The sequence below is a fragment of the Episyrphus balteatus genome, chromosome 4 (genome assembly GCF_945859705.1).
Source record: "Episyrphus balteatus chromosome 4, idEpiBalt1.1, whole genome shotgun sequence".
In the NCBI taxonomy this organism is placed as follows: domain Eukaryota; kingdom Metazoa; phylum Arthropoda; class Insecta; order Diptera; family Syrphidae; genus Episyrphus; species Episyrphus balteatus.
Window position 1 is genome coordinate 32,642,298 of NC_079137.1, and position 27,049 is coordinate 32,669,346.

The window sequence follows — 27,049 nt, forward strand, 5'->3', positions numbered from 1 at the left end:
CGAAGATTTTCATCTTTGAATAAAAATTGAAAACAAAAAAAAAAAAACACCCCGAACAACATTCTTAAAAATTGACCATAAAATCATTTTTTATGAAAAGCCATTTTTCAGTGATTAATTTTTTTATGTATATCTTAACAACGACTTTCAATGACAAAAAAAAAAAACTTTATTTTGAAATTTTTTTTCAATTTTTTTTTTCAATATTTTGACTTGGAAAATGAATTTATCACAAAACAGCTTTATTTAAAAAAAAAATAAAAGAAAATGTTACTGACTTTAATAAAAGGTTAAGCACGTCATTGTTTATGTACCCGTTGATTTTTAACAATTTTTTTTTTTAATTTAGTCAATTTTTTAGAAAATTGCCCCTCCCGGCTAAAAAGGGGGGGAATAGGCCCCACGTCCCAATTGATTTTGTCTCAACTTTACCTACACGCTGTAGTTGTATTGCATATTCCTCCTGAATCACCCTGTAAATCATTCCTCTCGATCGTTGCCAACCCAAAATCGAGGTTTTATTTATAGCTTTGGTATTCATTACTCTGGTATTTCATAATCGCAGTTAGTTTCTTATCACCTCGTTATAGTAATTAAGTTCTCGGTAACCCTACTGAAATTCTAAAATGCACCAAAAACACTTATTGTTCAGTTAAATGTCTGATATTTGATACACAGAGAAAGAAAGGAAATCTTAAAAAAAGATTATGCCCACATTCAATCCCATCCTCTTAAAACAAAAAGATTTCCTCGTAAATTAAGTGGAATCCGCTGAAATTCTGTTAGTTTTAAGGTATACTTCATGTCATTTTAATATTAATTTTCATCTTAAAAAAACCGACAAAAATTTACAATTTACTTAATTCCAATAGTGAGATAGGCTGATGGTAAAGCTTTTGATTTGCTTAGTGACCCAATAGTTGTAGGTTCGATAACCAGTAGCTGACAGCTTTTTTTATTGTTTCCACATAAAAATAACATAATTTTCCGCTTAAATTAAGTGGATTTTTTTTAAATTTGAGCATTCAAGAATTTAAGAAGATTTGTCCCCTTAATTAATTTATTTTAATTTAATACAGAATCTGCTTGTTTTTAGATATGTTTTTGTCTCCATGTAAAATTAAAGAATAAAACATGTACTAGATTTTAGATGAATTCATCTTCTATCTAAATAAAATACACGACTGGGTCAAAGTATTAAAATTGTTAAGACTTTTTTTATACAAACCTGGTAAGTGTATTTGAACATAAAAAAAAACATAAAAAAACATAAAAAACATAAAAAAACATAAAATTCGTTCTTCAAAAAAAAAAAATTGAGCTCCAAAAACAGCATGTAGTTTAATTTCTTTTATAAAGATGCGTTTTTACAAAAACAAATTTCAACTTGGTTAGAGACGTTTTTTAAAGTTTTTTTCTAAATAATTCTTTGAAAAAAGTTTTTAAATTAAATTGGTATGCTATTTTAAAGCAATTATTAATCAACACCTTAAACCGAAATTCAATGTCTCGTTTTCGAAAATTCGTTTTAAATATAAAAAAATTTTAATTTTTTTTTTTTAATCCAAAAATTATTTTCAAATTTTTTTTTTGATTTATTATAAAAACAATAAAAAATGCTTCTGTTTGAAAAAACATCGTAGACAACAAACAAGTCGTTTGGGAGAAAATCAGATTTAAAAAATACTGGGAGTTACCGTTAACGATTTTTGAAAAAAAAAAAAACTTTTTTCATTGAAAGATAGATCCTGTCTTATTACACTGGTCAACAAAATTTGACTTTTTTTTGCCACAAGAACCAAAATATACTTTTCTAGTAGTAAAAGGAACTTTCAATCCGAATCTGAAGCCAGAAAAATTTGATTGGCCTCCGTTTTTGAAATATATAAGAACAGATATTCTTCTTTCAAAAACTGTTTAAATTTTTCCGATATCTCTTTTATTGCTCGAGATATCTTAAGTTTCAGTTAATAAGCCGAAGAGAAACTAAACTTAATCTAAAGATTAAGTCACTGGTCACAGAATTTTTGTTGCAAGAACAAAAATATACTTTTCTGAAGGTTTCTGGGTAACTGAACTCGAATCCACAATCAGAAAAATTCTATTAGCCTCCGTTCTTAAAATATAACAGTTATAAAAAAAAAAAAAATGTTTGCATTTTATAACGGTAATATTTCAAGAACTAAGGCTAATAAAATTTTTCTGATTGCGGATTCGAGCTCACCAACCCAAAAACCTTCAGAAAAGTATATTTTGGTTCTTGTGGCAAAAAAAGTTTATTTTGGTTGGCCAGTGTTGTTTCTGATTCAAAGACCGCTATTTAAATTTTAAATATCTCGGGCAGTAAAAGAGATATCGGAAAGATTTAAAAAATTTTTGAAATAATAAAACTAGTTCTTATAGCCACCGTTAAATTTATTCATAATGAACTACCCCACATAAAAACATAACCTCGAAAGCAGCCAAAATAACGTTTTTTGACATTTTCTAACGTTAATATTAATAAAACGGAGGCCAATAACAATTTTTTGACGACAGATTCGAGTTCAGCACATCAAAAACTTCTAGAAAATTATATTTTGGTTGTTGTGGCAAAAACCTTGTTGACCAGTGTTATTATTTGAATATTTTTATCAAAATCGAAGGAGCCGTTTTTGAGTATATTTAACTTTTTTCTATCTTGAACTAAAAATTAACAAACCTCTTTTTCAGTGCCACTGACACTTCTCTTCTTCTTCTGGTTTTTTTTTTTTACAAACCCATCTTTATTCAACAACAAGACGTTTAAGTTTTTAAAAGCTCTCTCACCATGAAAAAGAAAATAAGCAATAACAAAACCCCTTATTGTATTTAACTACTTTTCTTGTAAAAAAATTCTTTGCTCGTAAAAACAAAAAACTTCTTAAGCTTTATTTTCACTTATTCAGCACATTCCATTTCCAATTTAACCTTAGAATGATAACCACCATATTCAATTAATTTCCGGCCTCATTTATTTTCTACTCTTCTTCTGCTCCATTATAATTAAAATGCACACAGAAAAAAAAAACAGTAAAATCACATTCAAGTTGTTTCTTCGGTAGTAGGTACTACTGCTCGTATCCTTTTTTCGTTTTAAAGCCACATAATCACAATTTTCCATCTTCTATTCATTAATCTTCGTCGCGAATTTATCGATTTAATTTCCCAACCATGTGCTTTTCTACTGCTGCCGTCACTATCACCATCGCCAACGTTGATACCGTCACTGCTGCCGTCGTCGTCGTCGCTGCTGCCACCACTGTATATCGACCGCTAACACCACCTTCCTTTGGAAGACAAATGATAGACTGATTGCCCTGCGTTGCCTTGACGCATTCAATAAAGTTATCTCTGACCTTCTAACTATATACAGGGCCGGATTGAGGTCAAAGAGGAGTATAATTGCTTAACACAAGCAGTTTGTTAAAGTTATTTCTTATTCTTATGGAAAACTAGTATCAAATTGAGCCCTTTTTAAACCACATGGCGCCCGATTTCACTTATCAACTTTTATTACATCAAATCCGTCAATGTTATTCTATAGCTTCATTGCTTGTTAATTATCGTTTATAAACAAGAAAAAAAAAACAAAAGCAAAGTTCATTCTTGGCACGATAATTGAAAAAAAAGGAGCAAACGAACTAAACACTAGATACGTGTCCTTGTTGTTGCCATACACAGACATGTAATTGTGACGCCAATTCACGTTCTCTTGTTAGACAAAAATATTCTATGTATATCTTCTGGCGTCTTTTCCATGAGTGCAAGTTTAGATCACTGTCCAGTTCAGTAAAGTTAGTGCGAAAAAGGACACCGCTGCGCTGCTAGCTGGTGTCCTTATATACATCTTTAGAGTTTATATACAATATAATTGGATCCTTTTGTTGGCTATAACTAAACGACCGACGACCCTCAACGGCATTCATATTATGTAATAATCGCAGAACAAAAGAATTTTATAATGACAATGACGATGAAAAATCCTTTGATAGCAAGGAACAACGACGACGTTAGGATATTTTTCTAAACATAAAACAGATAAAAAAATGAAATTTCAATGTCCTTCCAATGAACTACAGATTATAGAGAGCTATTAAATAAGAACTTCTACTACAATACGTGAGAGAATTTTAAAACTACGTCAAGTGCAAAATGGTAGGATTCTTAAATTGTAAAAGAATTTCTAGATACTTGAATGATGACTAAAAAGGAAAGTATTTTTAACTTGCGATTTAAAATGATTTACTTAAGGTTTTGGTCCTGTAAGGCTAGAGCCTTGACTAATGGATCAATTCAAACTTGGTATGCAGCAGTTTTTGGAGATTGTTCAGAAAAGTATATTTATTTTTAAAAAACGGCTGCAACGAATTTCTCAAAAAAAATTTAAAAAATATATTTTTTAACAAGGTGCATCTTTTGATGAAAATATTTTTTTTTTTTTGAAAATCATTATTAAAGGTAGCATGCCACAGAAGCGTTTTGTTTTTCTGTATTTCTTCCAAAGGGCTTATTTGATTGCAACCATTTTTTTTTTACAAAAAAATTCAAATAGTTTTTATATAAATAAAAAAAAAATTAAAAAAAAAATTTTTTTTTTGGATTTAAGCAAAAAAATTATTTTTTGGATTTAAACAAACAAAAATGATTTTCTATTTTTTGAAATTTAAATGCCAAAGCCGTTTTTTTTTTCGGAGAATGAAAATTAAACAAAGTAGTAACAGAAAATTAGTAATGACTAATTTGGAAAATTTATTATTATTGTGGTGTGAACATAACCTTAAAAATAATTGAGAAAATGTTAAAAATAATTTTTTTTCAAGCAAAATATTAATTTTTAAATTTTTAAAACTATTTTTTTTTTTTTTTTAAATTACCTAATTTACTTTCAAGAGAGTTGATGAATAGATTTTTGAGTTTTGAAAATTTCAATACATCATTTTTTGGTTAAAATCTGTACACTACCTGTTATTGTAGAAAATACTATCAAAAACGGAAACAACTTTGATGTAAAAATTCCAATTTGAATGCAAAACTAAGTGAAGAAATTTTCATTTTATATGAAGAAGAAAAGGTTCTAAAACTGAAATAGACCTTTTATGGTTTCAAAAACTCAGTCCGATTGATGGAAAAAGACAGCAACAGAAATTTTATTTGAAATTTGACTAAAAGCCTCAACTTACCGAAAGACTTGAGAGAACTAAAACATCGGTATAGAGGTGAAGCTAGAAGAAGGTGGTATTTTTTTTCAAACTTAACCAAAACTCAAGATTTATCAAATAATGGAAACCTATAAAATGGAAAATTAGAAACAAACTTTATCACCAATCGAAACGGGTTTCTTGATTCTTGGTTTTTTTTTCCAATCAATCAAATTGTTGCTGCTAATACTTCATACGGCCATAATATCTTTGTTGCATAGGAGATTTACTCTAAATGTTCATAACAGTGATTTCGTTCTCTGTATAGTCAAGTATGTTACCGAGTATATAAATGTTTATAGTATTTTTTTATTACAAAAATTTAAATTAAAAAATAAATCTCCAAATTTAAAAACAAAAATCGAATATTTTCTGCTCTATCTCTGCACTAAGAATTCTCTTCTTTTCTGGCACAAAGAATTATAAAACTTAAATAGAAAAAAAAAAAGTTGTAAAGGAAAAATCAAAAGAGTATAGAAAGCAGAAAAATAAAAATCAAACAAAAGTGCTATGAAAGTTTGAAAAGAACACGCATTTTACTTAAATTTCTTCTCTTGAGAACTAGCGCAAAAATGTGAGATGCTATTGCATATTTCTAGGGAAAATTTAATTAAGCACCATTTGGCCCGTCAAAACGGAACGAAAGATGAATTTATTTTCTTTGTGTTTTTTTTTTTTGCAAGTGCAAGTCATGGCTGGCATTTCTTCTACTCTTCATCTCATCGTTTACAGTGGGACATCGTTTGCCAAAGTTTGGATTAAAAAATCAACTTTTTGAGATTTTCGAGTGTTTGAACCTTTTTTTTATTTTAACTGCGTGTTTGGCACTGATCTCTACAAAACATTGGAAGGCAAATTCTAATCACAATTTGTTAACTTAAATTGAAGATGACAGCGTTGTATACTTTGTGCCATTTTTTTTAACTTCATAATTTAAGAAATTTATGTATTTTTTATTTTTTTGTGTAACTTACCCCACTGTACATCATCGTTAAAATATTAAAGTTTCATAAAGAAGTACTCGTATTCATAGTTTTTTTTTTCGTGGGAAAAAAGGTTCAAATAAAAAATGCATTGTTTTTAAATTGCTCATTGAAAATAAATTCAGCAAAATTATGGCGTTTTAATTAAATTTTGGAATGCAACAGTGGATTTACCATTTATAAACATAAACGTGGAATGCATGATGGTGATGTGATAGGTATAGGCATTTTTTGGGGGAGAGCAAAGTGGTTAAGATACGATACCATCATACATTTATTGTTGGCTGAATTTGGCCACACTCCTCACCTGGTTAGCCACGTGAATCAGTGATTTAATTAGTATTTTGACTTTTTTTTTATATATATATTTTTGTTTTTAATTTGAATTTGTGAGTGAGTGAACGCAATTACAGAGACATACTTAAAATGTGTATATTTAAATTAATTCATAAAAAAAAGAGAAAGAAAATGTTAAACATGTTGTGCATCGACATGAAATTGAGTTACCACTTCAACGCAATGTGGCTTTAATATTATTTGTTTTATACCTATGATGTTTGGGAATTTTCATTACAATTTATTCGAGGGGAAATTATATCGAAATGAATGATTTTTTTGGAAAAATGATTAGTTTTAGTGCTAACTGACACATTTAACAGAAACTGACACAAATTAGATGTGAAAATTACATTGCACTAGTTACATTTGCTTGTGCTAATTGCTCATTTATACACAAGTGGGCTCTTAAAAGCTATCAAGTTTAATATGGAGTACTTCATTTTTGAGTTTACACCTGTTTCCAGTTAGAATGCTAATACTTCACTATAATATTATTTCATATAAAAGTTTTCAAAAACCGAGTTTAGTGTTTTTATTGAGTTTTCGAAAAAAAAGTCATTACCTTTACTAATAGACCTAAAGCAGGTAGGTAGAAATTGCGGTCTATAAGGCAACTGTTCAAAAAAGCCCAAGTTAAATGATTTTCGGCGATTTTCTGGCCAAGAGAGACAGAAACTTTGGTCACTAATCGTTTTTGGTCATGGAATACTGATGATCTAATTTTGAGCATGCGATTTTGGTCGCGCTACTATTTAATAGCAAAGATGAAAGACAAGGATTTTTACGCCTGTGGGGACAATTTTCAAAATTTTTTTTGCAAGCATTTGTGCTGTTAGACATTGAAGTCCTTGTGATCCATTTTTTCGACTGAATAATCGTGCTAACAAAATCGTATGTGTGTTTCTAGCCCTACGTGAGCCGGGTAGTGTAATGGCGTGAAAGGATGCTGAATATTTTCCCAGTACAACAGTAGACGCGGAACCAACTGTCACGCCCGCGGCCGCTATTCTAGCCTCCAACTCCCAATCAGCAACTCTGAGCCCAAGACCGGGTTCGTAAGCCAGATCATTGCTTTTGCTCAAAAGGGTATCTGTGAATGTCGCACATTTCTGTGCTTATTGTTAAATTAATTTTTTTACACTGAATAAAACAAATTTTGATTTTTAAGAGGTTGGTAATTTGAAGAAAGTTTTTTTCGTGTACCTACTGAAAAAGAAATCACTTCACACCATTTTATATTTGTTGTAACTTTTGAAAAATGCTTATACCTATAGCAAACCAGGCCCGTAGCCAGAGTTGAATTTAAGGTAGGGCAACAGTCTTATCAGGTAGGGCATTAGTAGAGTAATTTAGGTAAATGTGGTACACGTGGGTAATGTGGTATAGGCAGGTTTCTCAAAAACTAAGCATGCCTTGACTTTAATTTGTGAACCAGTAGGTTAAGCGACAGCGAAAAAAGAAGCAGGCATGTTTAAATGTCAAATATGTCAAATCAACTGGACGAAATATTGAAAATTCAAAATTAGATGCAAGTGGGCAAGTTTTCGGCGGGATTTGATTTTTTTGAAACAAAGTATTAAGTTGTTTAAGTGATATCATTGTTAGTTCCATTAGGCATTTCCCATGAGACATTTCCCGTGAGACATTTTCCGTGAGATATTTCCCATGAGACATTTCCCGTGAGACATTTCCCATGAGACATTTACCGTGAAACATTTGCCGTGAGACATTTACCGTGAGACATTTCCCATGAGACATATCCCATGAGACATTTACCGTGAGACATTTTCCGTGAGACATTTTCCGTGAGATATTTCCCATGAGACATTTCCCGTGAGACATTTCCCATGAGACATTTACCGTGAAACATTTGCCGTGAGACATTTACCGTGAGACATTTCCCATGAGACATATCCCATGAGACATTTACCGTGAGACATTTGCCGTGAGACAAGTCCCATGAGCCATGTCCCATGAGGCATGTCTCATGATATCATATTACATGTCCCATGGACGGCATTGCTTTTGACATGGATGACGACATGTTGGTTGGGATGTATGATGAGATGACATGTCTTATGACATGATTAACGACATCAATGATGTAATGTCTGATGACTGGTCTGATTTTATGTCTTATTGGATATGGTTCATTATACAACGCAAACCAAAAAAATCAATGATTTTTACACTTGAAAAAATATTTGTATGTTGTGGTTTTTAAGGTAAAATGTCAACTTAAGCTTCTTAACAGGAATGAAATTTAAGTCAAATAAATAACAAGTAAAGTCAAATAAATTAAGTAAAATAAATAATATTTTTTTTTGGTGTGGTGAATAAAAACTTTACTTGTGGTTACAAGTCTACGATAATTGTAGTTATTAGACTATTCGCAAATGTACTGCCTTGGCCAAAACTACTGAGCACCCCAATAAAATGTTTTAAAATATATCTGCTAATCGGAATTATGTCGGGAAGAATTAAACCCTAGATCTTAATTCTACATCCACTGTATTATGTAGTTGGAATTTGGAACAAGTCCGCGCTTCCAATGAGTTGATATTCATATGTAACTATCTGAAAAAAAAACTTTTTATTGAGGTGCTCAATACTTTTGGCCAAAGCTGTATAAGGTCTATAGCTCACCAAATACTGAAAAACTCAGGCATTTTTGACGAAATTGCTCTAAACTCGAGTCCCAAAATTTTGGATGTTTATTGAGCATTCAGATTTTAAGTACGGTCTAGTGTGTTAGGTTGCATAAAAAAAAAAGATTATAACTTTTTTGGGAATTTTTTCTCGGTCACTCTTTTTCTTGTGCGTAGACAGTAGGTACAGATTTCCCTCTTTTGAACTACCCGTATTGGGCTGATCTTAGGTCTATTCGTGTTGTAATTTTAAAAATGTGATATGGAACCCACAATGTTAAGGATGTGCGAAATAAAAAAAAAGAAATAAATCTCAGTTCAAATTTCAAAATTAAAAACAAACCTATTCACAAGTTTAAATTTTAATTTTTAAATCCATGAATTTATTTTCAAAGTTGTGTCAAAAAATACAACCCCCATCAAATGACTTGGAGTATAGATTGGGTTTTATCATATATCTCAGCATAATGACAACATCTTCTTTATTGGAAACAAAAAGAGCAGAGGATTCTATATGCAGTATTCTTATCCTCAAAGATGTAATGTTGTTTGAAAAAACTTATCAACAGATAAACTCAATCACAATTCAACCTATACAAACGAACAAGAAGAAAAAAGTCTAAAACTCAATTTAAATGCGTATATCCGTTGTGTGGTTATGATGATTATTGAGAGAGACCAAACCAACCATTACAACGTACAACTGCTATGCCTGTTTGTTAACTTTTAAATGGATTGTGTGTGGAGTAATAAATGCGTATTTGGGGGCGTCTTTTAACAATGATGCTATGGGATTGAATTTGGATCATTGAAAAGCCAAATGAGGTAATTTAAGTCTCAAATAATAGCTGCGATTGATCAATGTGATGTAGAGAAGATGTTTGTGTGTTGTTGATTATGTTTTTTTGGGGTTTTTTCGGAGAATTTTAGGGATTTTCTACATTATTTTGAATACTTTAAATGAAGAGTTAATAAAATAGGCTATAACTCGTAAATTAAGGTTCCTATGTAGGGATAGGAGTTTTAACATAGATTTGTTTTGCATTTTCTTATTTGGGTAAAACATTCATAGAGATTTTCGTTAAGGATAACAACAAAAATACATGGTGTAAAGCTATAAAGGTGATAATTCTTAGAATATTCAGAGGAGTGAGAGAATTTTATAGACTTTGTTGATTTTATGCTTGTTATGTTTATTGTTTTCATTATGAGCAATAAAAAAAGTAGTTGTGGACCGACAAAATATGATTTTTCGGAAGTTTTAATTTCTTTTATTTAACGATTCGGAGTTGTATTTCTGAAAGAGTTATCTGAAATGTTCTTTTTAACAAAACAGTTTTGTAAAAGTCAAGAATTAATGGTGTCCTGTTCTTGAAGTTATTTAAACAATTGAAGTGCCTTACACAAGAAGTTAAACGGTCGGAATTTAAGACCAAGGAGTTGAAATTGGAATCTCATGGCGTGGGATACATTTATAGTCTTTATAATTTCGGTTTTTCGTGATTTTGGGTTTTCGGAATTTCGGGTGATCCGGATTCTAAGTTTTCGGTATTCTGCATTTTTAGGATTATGGGTATTCTGGATTTAGAATTCCGGCATTCAGTTGGGAATAAAATATGGATAATATAGGTACTTGAAATAATCGAAATTAATTAGGTATTCGAAAAAAATATCGATATTTCGTTAAATCTATCGGACAAAAATACCCAAATCAGGATGCAGACGCTTAGCACATAATCTTTCAATTCAATCTGTCTGTGATAGCAATTTATTATCCTTAAACACTACAACTATAGACCGTCTATACTTTTATTCAAAAGATAAGAGAAAAAAAACGTCTAACGAGTTTTCACTCAAGTTAAGTTCCAGAAAAAAAAAAACCAAACCTATCGACCTGATTCAAATCAAATAAAAAGCAACTTTTATCCGTGTTCTGCTTTCATTTTTCATAGAGAGTTGATGTATACTATATACAGGTACAAAAAACTATAAATCCTCTTTTCTCTTTCTTTTACTCTTTATCTCCAAACTCAAGCCCTTTTAAAAGTCTAATTTCATTACTACTTGACGTTGTGATGGTGTTGCACAGGATATGCAAGGAAAATTCCTTGCACCAAAGAATTTTTTCTTTCCTCAGGAGTTTTTTTTTTTTTTGCTTTTCTTTCATATTTTTTCTTGAAAGTCCTTTTGAAAAATAAAAAACCAAAATATAACTGTGTTGGATAAAAAAAAAAAACACAACCAAAACGATGAAGACGACATAAGTAAAGAGTGCCAGCCAACAATACTTTCACACCGTTATTCAGTCCATAGTTCTTATTCTCACCGCATTTTCTTCATCTTCTTCTGACGGCAAACGGAATTCCTTATACCGCAAAGAAAAAAAAAAGAAAGGATTCAAAGAAAAACTACAACTACGAGTAAAAAGAAAGTGCTTGAATGTTTTTTCTCCTTTGCAGCGGTTAGGATTTTGAGGCGAAATAAAAATGCGCAATGACAAATGCGATACGACATTCGTAGGTATTATGTAGGAATACGGATGAGTCTATTTTTGGCACCTTAAGCTGTTATCTTCGTTCTAATTCTTGAGTTGGGTGACGATTTATAGATAGAAATTCTTATAAAGAACGATGATGTCAGACGAAACAAATGAAACCCTTCGTGTGAGACCTTCAATTGGAACAATTTTCAATATCTAAGCGTTTTGGTATATCAACCAACATGATACATATGTCTCCTGAAAATATTTCCAACATATTACGGCTCAGCGGCAACGACGCAACGCTGACGAAGAGCATATATTTATCACTCAAGCCTTGAAGATATAAATTTTATTGAAACACAAACGAAGGCAAGCTTTGAAATTTAATTAAAAAAGTTGACAATGCATTGAGAACTGGGTCAAATAATTGACAAACGACACACATCCACGAGAAAACAGGGTTTAGGGCGCCCAGCTCGTTCTTTTTCTCACTCCTAAAGAAAGAGAAGGTGGTTGGGATACTCTTTAACGAGTATATAGAGGTTGTTGGTTTGTTGGCAGGGGGCAAATTTAATTATTATTATCCCTCTGTATTCTTGTGGAAAGCACAAGCTAAGCACAGCAGCAAGCACCAGTAGAGCTTCCTCCTAGTAGACGGATGTTGGGATGTTGATGACGATGATCTGAAAGATACTCAAATGCACTTAAATAGGGAAACTTTGTCTTCTTGTGTTGATAAAATAATTGGAATGGCAGATAGATATACTCTGACTTTGAGGATTTCTGTTTTGTATATGTATATGGAAAATGGAGGACCGAGGACCTACTTTGTTTTGTAATCTATCGTGTCGTTGCTGTCGTTCGTCCGTCGTCGCTGTCGTGTCGTTGGTATACTGGATGGCCTTGGAAGCATGCTTAAGATTAATTTTTAAACTACACAAAAGACTTGACATAATAAGTAATTATATTTGTTTCTGTTTATGTTTTTGTTCTACTTTATACGTTTGACAAGATACCTATTAATTTTAATATCAGGGAGACTACATACTTTTTTTGTAAATTTAAGCCTTTAGGTACAAATCATGCTAAGGCTTTTTAAACTTCAAAATAATTGCTAATAAATTGTTTTTACTATGGAAATTCATCCTCAAAGGGCTTCGAACTTTTATACGTAAGCTTTATATTGATTAAGTTCACTATCGCTCTTCAAAAATCGTAAATATGAAGTATGTCTACCACCACCTTCGCACTTATTAATATCTACTATCAGAGATACCTACTTATTATTCCTCAAGCCTGTCTGGTTTTTTTGTTTTATTTCATCTTGTTTAGAGGTCATGACATGCAATTAGAAGACTCAGAACACTTTAGACTAAATCTGATATGAGCAATAAGTTTCAATTAGGGAAAGTGTTCCACAATGTTATTAAAGTTTCATATGGGAAATGCTTTTGAGGAGATATAAGAGTAAAAAAAAATTAAGTTAAACTCTTAACTATTGAAAATACCCGAAAATATGCAGTAAACTTATTGGTCATCCAATTTTAACGCAATACGTAACCTTTCTAACTTTTTTGGGCCAAAAAAAATTCTGGAGCCAAAGCTTCCAAAGGATATAAATAAGGAAAAAAAAGCTGTATAGTCAATTACTAGAGAAAAAAAGTATGGCCCCATGGTAAGTGCGATTAACTATCACGCCAGAGGTTCTGGATGCAAATTCAGCTGGTTGTTATAAAATTTTAATAAAAAAGGTCAATTCACTTAAGTCGTTTGGACTCGGCAGAAAATTGTAAATCTCCTCCAAACTTGCAAATTATAATTATGCTTAATAATGGAATCGTCCTGCAAGAAATGTATTTTCTTTATTTACAAAACCAGTTAAGCGAATTGACTACAATAAGTGAATCATTTCGGGTTTGAAGTTCATAAGGGTGCATGAGAAAGAAACACCAAAACTATCTAACACAAGGCACTTTATGTAAAATATCTTATTGAAACACGAGTTTTTTTTGTATGTACAAAAAAGAAGAGTTTGAAAACTACTATTAATGGCAAACTTTGAGATTATTTCCTGATTTTAAATGCCTGCAGTATGTACCAATTTGTATGAGTAAAAAATGTTAGACTAAAAAAAGGTAAGCAAGCTATAATTCTGCCCATAATCTCGTAAAGGCCCTAACTACATTTTTCTTACTTCTGAGTTATAGAGGGAAACAGTAAATCTAATATCGCAATTTGCATATAAAAATGAAAAAAATCAAAAGTAGGTACATTTTGAATTTTCTGACGTATTTGAAGACCTAGGATAAAAAAATCAAAAGTACATTTTGAATTTTCTGACGTATTTGAAGACCTAGGATAAAAAAATAAATCAGGATTAATCAGAGATAATACCCTAACTCCAAATATGCAAAACAATCAAAATCGAAAATTTTGTAGTTAGGGCCTTTACGAGATTATGGGCAGAATTGGCGGGAAAGTCTTACAGATCAATATTACAATCCTTCATACAAATTTCAATATATGGAGGTTTCACGGACCAAGTAAAAAAAAAAAACAAACAAACAAACCTAGTGCCAAAATCTGCGCAAGGTTTGACTATCTACTAATGCCTTTCATTAGTTTGATCCAAAAGTGTTTCGATTCAAATTGTCATTTGTTCGAAAAAAAAAATATTCACCATTATGTAGTTTCTTAAAAAATTGTTGCTGAAAAGTCGGTTTCCGCACAGCGACATTTGATTTTGCATTTGCAAAAATTACCGCTCTCTCAAGACTTTCATTTACGACGCCGCACAGTTAAACGAGTGTAGGTATGGGAAAAACGGCAAAATTAATAGGTATCTTTTGAATAAAATAAGAAATTCAGCCAAATATGCTTGAAATAGTAATTTTTGTTCCAAGAATTAGTTTTTCAAACGTGTACATATTTATTTCTTGACCAGCAGCGAGTGTTGTCAAAATTAACGCAAATTTAAAAATGAGATTCTTATCTATACGGGTTATTTAAGAACTCAACTTGGGATTCGAAAAATAACTGTATTGATATCATTTGTTGTGCCATAACCAGGTTTGGGTATGTCCACCAGAAGTCCCGTTTTTTGACTGAAGTTCTCTAGAATTATTATTTTTTTTTTTTTTTCATCAAACAGAAGTGTATATGTTCTGGTCTACAAACTTGCCAAAAAAATTAAAGTGTAGCCATCGTTGGTTCTCCTTCATAAAGCTCTAATTCTTTCTTTGGAAATGCTGCCATTTTTGCTTCAAACTGACACAAAAAGCCTCGAAATTTCTTTAAATTTCGCATTTTCTTCTTCGTTAAGCTCTTCCAATCCAGGTAACTGCTTAATTTTGTAGGAAAAGTTTGAAATTTTCAATATAAGTCACCATTTTTTGTGTAGGTACGCAGTTGAACTTAAAAATGTCAATTTACTTAAAATGGCGCAAACTTGCGCAAGATTTTTTTCTTGATTCCGTTTATAGACACATTGCTTATTATAAAACTAAAAAACCCCAAGAACCATATTTGATCATATTTAGAAAACTCCACCTAAAATTTGAAAATATTTTTTTTTCTCATATCGCACTAACACATTTAAAATCGCCATTAAAAAAAAAAAACACAAAAAAAACTATTTTAATTTAAATACCTTGACTATTAATATACTCCATTATTAATTTAACTTTCACAGCAGTAATATATTTGCACAAAAATTAGCTGTAACAAAAATCACCTTAAAACTCTATTTAAAAAAAAAAACGGAAAAGAGGCTATGTTCACGTGTCTATAACTTATGGACCAATAAATAAATGCACAAAATTTTATTGCATTTTGCATCACTTACCAATTAATTTCAAGTACCGCTAAAATAGTTGTATTTTTTTAATTATTACCATGAGTCGTCCCACTGTGCGCCGACGCGAATAAGATCGGAATTGGTGCCATTCTTTCGCATGATGGTGAAGAGAAAATTTAATCGAGGTAGGTTCTTCGAAAGTCAAACAGAAACTTTTGCTAGTCATAGAAAGGTACTTCTAGCTTTCAAGCAGGCATTTTCAATACTATATGAACTGAAGTTCTTGCTGCGAACAGACCATTGTTCACTTAAATAAGAGTCGCAAAAAGGATCGATAGACGAAGTATGAAAAGAAGGCCAAATGCAAATGCAAGCGGCGCTTATGTAAGCTCCACTTCAAGTTATGAAGTCCCGAAGAGAATTAAGAAATTGTGGCCTAGTAGGTTGTAAGAATTGATCCAATTAGCCTTTAGTATCACAGTACTGAGCAAAAACATGAAGATTATGTGTATATCCATTTTGGCATGGAAGAAACTTCATGTTCGCCGAAATGAAGTGAAATTTCTGAAGTAAAAGTCCATATTGGGTACAGGAAACTCTCATCATGTAAAAGAAGTCCTACTTTTACGTAAATATAAGTCGGGCGAATGGGAAATCATATCTGATGCAAATAAATGTGCCTCATTAAAAAGTCAACGATGTTTTTCACGAGTTGTATGACGGATCTTCTCAAATCATTAAAACACTTGAGAAAATATAAGAAAATAAGTTTTATCGGCTACATCTTTAGCAATGTAGGTACTGAAAATGCTAATAGGGGGAACCACTTCAAAGAATTGTTGTGAGTATCGCAGGGCTTTTACCATGAGATCAACTGTGGAAACGGATATATTTGCTTTTTTATTAAAAAAAGTACTTTTTGGCAAATGGCCTAAATGTCGTTAAAAACTAGATTTGCAAAAAATTACTTAATCATGTTGTAAAAAAAATAAGCTGTGAGTTGCGGAGTTAATTTATTTTCCAGTATTAACTCACCCCGAGGAATATCGAAGTTTATTAAGAAATTAAAGAATTAATCGTAAGATCCTTAAAAAATATGTTCAGTTGAATTTCCACAAGTCACTCAAACATTAAGATTAAATTCAATATAATTCGTTTTTTGTTTTTATGTGGCTTTAAAGTTTTTCAGCAAATCGTGCTTCGAATTTAGAAATAAATAATAAATCATTGTGTGCCAATTTAAGATTGTGAAACTTTTTAAGTGAAAGTTCTTACATATATCTAACAAATATGTCAAATGAAACCTTGAATCAAATGACTTTATTTTTATCTTTTATAATTTCTTGCCAGCACCCAACAAAAAAGCAAACTAGACACTCATTCAGCTAGATAAATTACAAATTAAATTTCAATTTTCAAGGAAAAATACCAACTTTATATCTGCAACAACCTTGCTGGTCATCTAAATGACCAGTCAAGGATAATAAAAATAAATCGATTTTAAAGACAAAATTTTCTTTTCTTCAGGAGCGGAGTTGTAAAATTTTTATTTAAGAAGTATCTCTAAAAGTATTAAAGCGCCTTTTATGCAAGTTCAAGATTGTGGATCTGGACTATTAAGTCATAGACATTTTGATATTTTATTGAAAAACATTCTACCGATAGTTTTATTTTAATTATTCCTGCAGGAGGCGCTAGGAGATTGAAAGTTTCTCCCATAAAAAGCGTAGTGACAAAAATGTGTAATCCAACCCTGTAACTTCTTCTTCTACACACACGTAAATTTACACACGTTGGCATAGTAATAAAATTTCCAAAATACATTTCGCGAAAGCACTTTGCCAAAATCAATACATTGTCTTGTTACACTCTAGCCATGTTTTAAACCCAGATGGCAGTATAGTTATTGTTGGCATAGTCGAAAATGGAAAGTTAAATTTAAATTCATTTGCAAACAATGACACTCTCCTACACCCAAAACCCCACTACTGCAACCCTTGAAATAATGTTGCAGGTTTAGTCGCATCGCAACATTATTTAAAATCAATGAAACCCCAAAAATGTAACTTTTAAACTTTCAGACTTGTTGTCTCTACAAATGAGAATAATAAATATATTGCATTTTGTAAAATATTTCAAGGCCATACGTTGCTACACACAATGCAGTCTTTGTTTATTTGATTTTAAATCATATTGCATAATTTTAGAAAAAAAATACTCCAGAACAGTCTTTTTGGAAATTTAACTAATAATGCACATTATAAGCAACTTAAATGATTGAATAAAGTTTTTGATCTGATGACGTCTTATTAATCGATTACCTCGGCAGCGTAACGAAAAATTATGACTCATCCTCACTTTCCACTTCCTTTCATCTTAAAGGCTAAGTCATATGACGCCAAGTCCAACTTAAAACAAAATCTACTATAGCTTATTTGAATGGTCATATCTTGAAATTATTTCTAAAAATTCAATTATAAACCAGGGTAAATAGGGGTAAATCTAAAAAATAATTTCAGTACTGAGTCAGGAACGGTTTTTTTTAAACTATGCAAGGGGTACCCCTTGCAAAAAGTGGTTAATATACAGAAGTAGGGAAAAATTTTCACAGAAATTTGCGATTTTCAAAATATGATTTTTTTTCCGGTGATATATGGTAGGTTGTTTTATAAAAAAAATGTTTGTTTGGTTGTTTTTTTTTTATGTAGACTGATTGTAATCGAAAAATTCTAACGTTTTTGTAGATGTCGTACAGACATGATTGTGGTAGATATTTTTAGCTAAAATAATAAGCTTTCAGATAATATAAATTTTATTGTAAGTTGTCATGTAAAAACTTTGACAAAATGTTGTGCGAAGAAAATAAAGTTAATTTTTCTTAATGAAAAAAAATCATTATAATACTTTTTAACGAACAATTGAAAAAAATGATACCTAATAGAAAAAAAACGTTTTTTTTTTTCGCTTTTGTTTGTAAAGTACTATTGATTTCAAATAATGTTTCCATTTTTCAACAAAAGTTACACATATAATAACGTCTTCATCTTTCGCTTTTGAATATCATTCCATGAGATGGTTATTAACTTATAGTTTTGTGTTCAAAAAAGTTGACAACAAATTGTAATTTTCCATTAACATTTATTATACAAAATAATGATAAATTCAGTGATAAATTACTGATGTCTAGTACTAGATCAGACGCATTCGGGAAAATTAAAAAAAAAAAAACTTCATACACGAAGAAAAAATAACGCCAGTGATAACCTTATTTCTGGTATATTTGATCATATAATATAGTTAAATATACCAGAAATAATGTTAAATACAATGGACTCTCGCTAACTTGAACATACGATAACTTAAACAATCCAATTACTTGAACATGCTATATTGTTGAACTTTTTTACTGCCGACTCTATGAGTTGAATACCCAATTGAAATATTTGAAGCTCTTTAACTTGGACTTGACGAAAAATACTCCACTCTTCCCCTTTTAAAGCTTAAGCTTCATTTGGCTTTCTCATCAAAATCTCACAAGGTTCCAATTGGATGCTTTCCTGATACCGAAAAGGCATTAGATAATGTTTGGATACAGATATTAATTCGCAAGCTTTATCAATTTAAATTTTCTGATCTAATCAAAATAATTTACAACTCACTTTCTGATCTTTTTACGTCCAAATCACCAATCCTGGACCAACTTGCCCTTAAAACGCATTAGACCTCTTGTTTTCCAAGGATTATCTAAGATTTGTTTGTGCTAAGAATGTTTTCAAGAACTTAATTCCGCTCTTAAGGACTCAGCTGCTATGAAATGAAGGGATAATTTCGTAATCGAATAAAAACCGGCTGAGCTGGGGTCGAATTACGGCATACGTTCGTTAACGAATGGCCCTGGCTATGTGTCCCCATCGTTTTCTAATAATTAAATAGAGAAAGAAATAGTAAAAACGTTACGCGTGATCGTAATCGTGTGCCGTAATTCGACTCCTGATTTCAATGAAATATTCTTTGATTTAGTATTAGACGCTTAAAAAAAAAAAAAATAAATACAATAACTACATAAGGAACGGACTTCTGTTTGTAGCATTAGTAATAGAAATAGACTTTCCCATTAGAAGAAATGTCAAAAAGTGTGCAAAGTGCAGTTGAGTTATATAAACTGAGCTCCTTCCCCAGACAAACTATTTCGAACTATTAAACTTTAACTACAACCTACATTAGGGTGGGTCAAAAAAAAAAATCAAAATTCGTTTTTTTATTTGGTACCTCGAAAACTCGATTGTTAGACACCTCTAGAATATACTCACCAAATATGAGCTCTTTATCTTAATGGGAAGGTCCTCCGCTTTTCAATTTTCCATTTTAACATCAAGCTTGAATTGAATTTTTAGCCAATTTTTTTACATATTCATGTAGAATATTGAACGCTCTACAAAAAAGGTTATCTAACCGTTTAGTAGATATTTGAGGTCCAAAAATCGAGAAAATCTTTAAAAATTCGTTTTTTGTTCTTAATTTTGTAACAAATTGAAAAATTATAATAATCAAACGCGCATGACGTATTATTGTAGGAAACAGAATATCTTCTAAACGGTTAAAGCAACCAATTTGAGGCCATGGACTTTTTTATAGAACATTTAAGCCCTTACAATAATCCATCTTACTAATTTAATAATAATGACTTTTCAGTGAAGTAGAAAATTTTTAAAAGTAAAAAAAGTTTTTATATTTTTGTTTAACTTTGACCTCGAATATCTTTCAAATGGTTAGATTAATAAAAAAAGTTATTAAGACCTTTTTTGTGGAGCAATCTGTTTCCTACAATAATATGTCATGCGCGTTTGATTATTATAATTTTTCAATTTGTTACAAAATTAAGAACAAAAAACGAATTTTTAAAGATTTTCTCGATTTTTGGACCTCAAATATCTACTAAACGGTTAGATAATTCAAAAAAGTGTATTTAACCTTTTTTGTAGAGCGTTCAATTTTCTACAAGAATATGTAAAAAAATTGGCTGAAAAGTCAATTAATAAAAAAATTATTTTTTTTTTAGTAGAAGTTTGATGTAAAAATAGAAAATTGAAAAGCGGAGGACCTTCCCATTAAGATAAAGAGCTCATATTTGGTGAGTATATTCTAGAGGTGTCTAGCAATCGAATTTTCGAAGTACCAAATCAAAAAAACGAATTTCCATTTTTTTTTTACCCACCCTAACCTACATACTACATTATTATACTGACATCTTCAGACTGATAGAGAAAAACGAATCGAGTACTTTCTGGTGCTTCTACAAATATTGATAAACTAATAAAAATTACATACATACGTCAAAACAACCAAATTGCTTCAATTTATTATTTTTCAGCAATCATCTCATTTAAAGTTCATATTGAATTTTCAAGGAATTTTCTACTTGAAATTTAATTACACAAAATTGCAAATCAAAAATTTCACTTTTGACACAATTTCCAAATGCAATTTCCAACTTTCAAAAATTCAAATTAATTGGCACAAGAAATAATATAATAATAATTCAAAAAATCAAAGAAAAAGCAATATTGCTGCGAATACTTTAAATGGGGGGGGGGGGGATTCCTGTTGAGATATTTTTTGCTTTAACCCAAAACATCTGTCATAAGCACTTTTGTGTTTTATTATCATCATCACGACAACCATCAAGAATTCGCAATCCCACACCCCCTAAAAAGCAATTAAAATTAGTTGTCCAATCTACTAGAAATATACTTTTGGTCGTTGGGACGACAAACAACCGACCGACACGACGATAATGATGACGAAGAGGACGACGACGACGACAACAACGAGACGGTTTTATGAATCCTCAAATTTTATAGCAAAATGTTTTGCCAAATTGGCAAAGGCAAGAGAAACAATTTTTATGTCTTCTTTTAGAATTATAGATACTTGTTGTTGGAAACGGATTTCGTGCGATAGAATCATCGTCGCGTCGTCGTCGGTCGTAGGTCAGTTTTTGTACATTTCGGAATTTTAAGATACAAATAGGCGGGAACATGTTAAACGGAAGTAAAATTGAGTTAACATCTTAATCGAATTTTTTTGGGTGCAAATGATAACCGAGAATGTTTACAGAAATTTTTGAATATATTCGAACACTGGTATTTTTTAAGGTTTTTTAACAATTTGGATTCAAAAGTGATGACAAATTTTGATAAAAAATGAATTAAAACTAAAAACATCAAAGTTGACTTAAATTTTGCACTGTAGTAAGCGAAAGGCGTTTGCGAAACCTACGTTTATTTTAAGAGCTTCCTGGTTTTGAGTGTACTAACATTTGGTTCAAGGATTCTACTATGAAATTTCGACCAAAGTATTTAGTGGAAAAGTACAGAATTAAGTACATATAATTTATTTTATACATCATCGAGAGCTTATAACAATTTATTTAGCTTAAGTCTGCATAAGTAGACAAACAATTAAAACAAAACAAAACTGTGTGGGAAATATTTGATTTTAACTGAAAATGATGCGTGCAACAACATTTCTGTTTGTGGATGTTGATGTTGAGAGTGCGTGTCTAGGAAAATTAGTTTTGGGATTAAAAATGTAATCAAGAAAAATTATCTTAATGTGATTTTTGATGGGAATAATGTATTCACACGTCATTTGGTGAGGATTCTGTTGTTTTATATTCCATGTGTTGAGAACAAAAGATTAATTAACTACAAGCTTTGTTTTGTAAATTATTTTGGACGAAAATAGAATTTGATAGAACTTGTGGTTGGGAAACCATGATTGTGGCTTTAAATTACACAGCCACACAAAAAAATATAAAAGTTCTGACCTGGGGTTGCGACTAGGTTTTTGGGTCGCTGAAACCGAATCCGAAGTCCGTTTTGTCCCATCACGTCAGGCTTTCGAGATAACCTCAAAAAATGTCACGAACACAAAAATTTTTTTCTCTGATCTGGATGTGCGAATATGTTAATCATATAGTTTTCAAATCGCTGAATGCAGATTCGAAGTCAATTTTGCCCTATCACGTCAGGTTTCTGAGATATCCTCAAAAAAATGTCAAAACCATAAGAACAAAAGTTCTTATCTGGGGTTGCGACTAGGTTTTTCATATAGTTTTTGGGTCGCTAAAACCGAATCGGAAGTCTATTTTGCCGTATCACGTCAGGTTTTTGAAATATCCTCAAAAAATGTCTAAACTCAAAAAATAAATTCTTATCTGACCAAAAAATATATGAAAAACCTAGTCGAAACCCCAGGTCAGAACTTTTATTTTTTTTTTTTTTGTTCATTTAAGAAACTAGAAGTTTTAGTTTCGGTTTTTTCGATTTATTTTTTAATATGAGCTTAAAAATCCAAGAAAAACAAGTTTATTTTTTTGAAAAAGCTTAGTTAAAAAAATGCACTACTGGGTTTCACGTACTTACTTACTTATGGCAAAAGTTGCTTAGAAGAAGCAACAAATCATACAAAGAGTTTTGAATAATTTTTTTTTTTCAATTCGTTCAAGAAAGTTTTTTTTTTTGTTAAGTTCCAATTTTTCAATAGTCAATTAAACAGTCAGTTAGTACTTATTCCCCAAATAGAGAAAAAATTAATTTTTCAACAGTCGGATATAGCTTATTCCTTTAATATAACATTAAATAGAGGAATAAAACTAAACAAAACTAAAAATTATTCTAAGGAATAATCTCAACAAAAATATTGTCTCAATTGTCAAAGCTGTTTTGAAGAAAATATCGATTAAAAATACAGCGGAACACAAGAAAACAAAATCAATTATGAATAAAAATGACGTTTAATTTTTAATATTTTTGAATTTGACATTTTTTTCTTGTTATTTTGTAGAATTTTCTTATTGTTTATGAGCCTAATAACTTTATTGGTCGAACAGTTAACTGACTGTTTATTAGAAGATTAAAAATTCGGCTCTAAATAATACACACAAAAATTTTCAAAATCTCTTCAAAAAAATACTTTGTATTCCATAAAAAAGGACAAATAAAAACAGAGTTACAATATTTGATTGGACACGTTCAGGAAACGTTAGGGACTAAATATTTAGCCAACGTCATTTTTTGAACGGAAAGTTTTGTTGGTAGACGCGTAAATTGATTTTGGAAGATTTTTTTTATCTTAATATTTAGTCTCTAACGTTCCTCAACCAGCCCATTTTTTAAATCCTTAAATGATTTTTCTGAAATTTTGGCATTAAGGTTCTAAATATTTTTTGTAACTATAATTCTTCAGCGTCTTTACCCATAAACATAATATAGAAGAAAAAAGTCTTATATATGAATACCAGTTCGGTTTTATATACAAGCCAATCACTGGACAATCGATCAAGGGCATAAAATCCCCGAGATCATTGAAGAAAATAAAATTTGATCAGCGGTAGCGGTAATTTTAGATATGTCTCAAGCTTTTTACAAAGTATGGCACGAAGTTCTAAAATTGAAGTAAAGACAAAATTTTTATAATATATGTGGAAAAAAGCGTGGCTGGGGTACCACAAGGAAGTGTTCTAGGTCCCATTTTGTATCTTGAAACTAATTTTGCTGATGATACCGCAATACCTGAAGAAAGCAAAGAATTTAATTGCAAAATGATTGAAATAATATATATAAATTGACAAAAACATAGCGAAGCCAATCCACTGCCTGTTTTGATCAATACAACTCAAATTCAATTTTCATTTTTTAGTACAAACAATCAAGAAAGAATGCTGTGGAAAATTTATCGAAACTCTGATGTTACATAAAAGATCATCCTTACCCACAGAATGCTTCCCTAGATTCTCATTTATTTTTGAAAATAATTTTAAATGAATTATTGCTAGACTTCTACATTGTCAACAATCTCCTTTCAAATAATCCAACCTTCTTTCTTACAAATATCAATATTTCGTAGAAATAAATGTTATAAATTCCTACAAAACCCGACTAGTTATTCTTCAAAAAAACACTTCACCTTGTAAACCAATGTTATATACTCTTAAAATTAAATAATAATCCTACAACATTCTGACTGCAATTAAGCTCTTAAATCTCTCTCTTTCCCTACCTGTGTAGGGCTGAATGCGTCTATGGAATGGGTGGACAAATTTTGTTATTTAAACCTTAATTATAACTTCGAAAAGAGTATAACACCTCTGTCGTTCTGATATCGTTCGTAGGTGTGACTGTGCATCCTAAAAACATACCTTCATATAGTTTATGAAATAATTAAATGAAAACAAATTCACAGATTTAGCAGATTTTCAGATTTTGGCCCTGAAGTCATTGGGGCATGTGTTTCCATATCGTGTTAGTGTGTCTCCTCTAGCTTTGAGTGTTGTGTGTATATTTTCGAAAATTCAATTCGCACGAAATTGAAACGGATGTTGATGGTTATAAGTTTAGCTGCTGCAGTAGTTGGAGAAGAGTGTTGTGAATGAATTTAAATTCAACAAAATGCACAGGGCGGAAATATTTCAGTTTAGTTCAAACATACAATTTTCGTGTGGTTTTTTTTTTTGTTTTGTTTTTTGCTTTTTTTTTGTATTTTGGTTCCGTTTATCAGAGGACCTCAACCTACCTATCCTGTTCTCTGTTTTTCGAAGGATGTATAGCTTTTTAGGGAATTTGGGGGCCTTGGATATGTTTAGAGCTTATAACTCCCAGTATAGCGAAAAGAGGATCTAAATGAAACCGCATTTGTGTTGTGAAATTTTGCAGGTGATTCGGTGCGCATTGGAGGAGAGCGATATGGTTCTATTGTGTGGATTCATAAATTAATCTAAACAAGCCGCCTCGCACCCACCATTGGAGATAGTATAGCAAGAGCATTGCTGCACCAATTTTGTGGTCGGTGGGGCCAGTTGTGCCTCCTAACTCGTTCAATGTTTTGAATAAAGATTATTTTGATTTCGGATTTTTCGCAATCCATAGGGTCTGTATGATGTAGAGTGAGTTTAAGAGGCATTCGGTTCGATGGGTAACTAGCTTTTGGTTTGGTTTGGCGTAATTCAATTCTGATGTTATTGTTTTTTTTTTTTTTTGTGTTTTTCACTGGATTTGACTTTTAAATTTAAATTTAATTTTTGTTTTTTTTTCTGCTCAAAGTTTGTGGTGAAATCTAATACAACTGTAACGAAATCAGTTCCAGTAAGTTGCACAAAATTTTGTTGAAAATATGATGTAATTATAGATACCAAAAAGGACATAATAAAAATACCTAATAGGAATAATTTTTTCATGGCAATTAATTTGTTTGAAGCTGTTTTGACTTCAAGGTCTGAACAACAAAATTAGAAAATTGAAGATCTTTTTCTGGCCAGCTTGGTTTCTAGCTATTTGCCATTTAAGTTACAAGCTTTTTAATGAGAGGATGCCAGTTTCTCCTCTCGTTTAACTTGAATATCGCAAGGAAACAAAAATTTAAAAGGGTTACGCGAGGAGAATTTGCACTTATTTTGGATCTTAGTAGACTTATATACTCTAGTCAAAAATATTAGTATAGGTACAAAAAAATTAAACAAATTTCATGTATTTTTTAAATAGTGATAATTAAAATTCCGATTAAATTTTCTCAGATTTTACTTCGAAAAAACACAAAGCGATTTTGAATTAGTACAAATTAAGAGTTTTTTTTATTATATATTTTTAAATAATTCAAAATTAGAAACAGATGTAAAAATTGATAATAAAATTTCAAAAAAAAATTTAAAAAATTAATATTAAAATACCTTCTTTATAATAGAAAAAAAAACATTGTTTTGATATTTTAATTATCATAAAACACAATTTTCAAGAATTTTTTGCTGAATTGATAAAATATTTAATTTAATATTTAAAAAAATGTTAAAATGATATTGTTTTTTTTTTTTAAGTGTAGGTACACGGAACTGTTAAAGGAAATTTTTGCAAAAAAAGAGTTTCTTACTGACATAAAAAATCTAAATCCTCATAGTTTTATATTATTTATATGTAGTACACTTTCTGGCAAAGATAACAAGATAATTGTTTTCAAAATCTATGATATGATAATTTTTGTAACGATCAATATTTTCGACATTTTTGGTTATTTTTTGTGTTTTCGTCTATACCTAACTTGAAAAAATGAAAATTTGTATTAAGTAATTTTTTGTAGATAATTTAACTTCCTATCGATATGTATCCTTAAAAAAAAATTAAAATTAAAATATTGTAAAAAACTAATGAAAACTATTCGAAAAAGAGAAAAAGGGTGTTTTCATAAACGTCTGTCTAACTTAGGCCTTCGTTAGTCGTGTTCATAAAGTCAGATCTGCGATCGGACTAACTTAGTCCAACTGCAGTTCTGCTGTTCATAAACGTCGGTATGTCGTCAACATCGGGCAGATTGCGCAGCCAAAATTTTATTTCTGCAGAACTCAAGAAGAAATGTATTTGACTCTTGATTCGAGTTTTTTTTTGTTAATAAATGTAAATATTGTTAAAAAAAATGAAAAGCAAACATATTAATTAGGGTGGTGCAAAAAATGTTTCTTTTTTCATTTTTCAAAAAATTTAAATTTTAATGACACAGAAAATTTCGAAATCGTGTTTTTTGAGGTAATGAGT

General features: G+C 30.7%; 1 protein-coding gene across 5 annotated transcripts in view; it reads right to left on the minus strand.

The window, feature by feature from the left end:
• Positions 1-27,049, minus strand: part of LOC129919635 (dystrobrevin beta) — a 177,863-nt gene that overhangs the window by 35,489 nt on the left and 115,325 nt on the right. The window lies entirely within an intron of this gene.